General features: G+C 40.9%; 1 pseudogene; it reads left to right on the plus strand.

The window, feature by feature from the left end:
* LOC105515295 overlaps window positions 1–885 on the plus strand; it is an 8,682-nt pseudogene that overhangs the window by 6,454 nt on the left and 1,343 nt on the right.

Genomic DNA, 885 nt, shown 5'->3' on the forward strand with positions numbered 1-885 from the left:
AAAAAAAAAAAAAAAAAAGAAGTGAAATTACTGAGTTTAGGGTATTATATGTTCAACTTTGGTAGACACTGCCAAACAGTTTTTCAAACTGTACCATCTGCAGTGAGGGATCATGAATATGATTTCTTAATACCAGGTTTTATGCCTGAAATGACTGACGCAATCCTCTTTCAATATGTATTCATGATGATCTCCTTAAATTCTTGAAAGTTGCCGTTGACAGAAGACTGGGCTTAGCTGGCTCTGTTGGCAGAATGTGGCTTCCTCAGCATGGTAGTCTTACACGGAGGCTCAGGGCTCTAAGAGAGTAAGTGTTTCAGTGAACAAGGGCAGACACTGCATGCCCTTTTATGACCTAACTTAGAAGTCTAGCCCAGTTTTCATACCCATAAGTAGATGATGGCAAATAGCAGAAGATAGTTTATTACTTTTTCCTCAATTGTCAGATAATTTAATTTTTAAAATTAATAAGAATTCAGATAATTTAATTTTTAAAAATTTTACTCTAGGCTGGGAACAGTGGCTCATGCCCATAACCCCAGCACTTTGGGAGGCCGAGGCGAGCAGATCACCTGAGGTCAGGAGTTTGAGATCAGCCTGGCCAACATGGTGAAACCTCATCTCTATTAAAAATACAAAAATTAGCCAGGCATGATGGCACACACCTGTAGTCCCAGCTACTTGGGAGGCTGAAGCAGGAGAATGGCATGAACCCGGGAGGTGGAGCTTGCAGTGAGCCGAGACTGTGCCACTGCACTCCAGCCTGGGCGACAGAGCAAGTCTCCGTCTAAAAAAAAAAAAAAAATTAGTTGCCAAATGCCATTTTATAAATTATCAGTCGTCAACCATATATCAGACAGTATGCTAGCACTGGAGATATGTATC

This window comes from Colobus angolensis, unplaced genomic scaffold (assembly GCF_000951035.1).
Source record: "Colobus angolensis palliatus isolate OR3802 unplaced genomic scaffold, Cang.pa_1.0 Scaffold258, whole genome shotgun sequence".
In the NCBI taxonomy this organism is placed as follows: Eukaryota; Metazoa; Chordata; class Mammalia; order Primates; family Cercopithecidae; genus Colobus; species Colobus angolensis.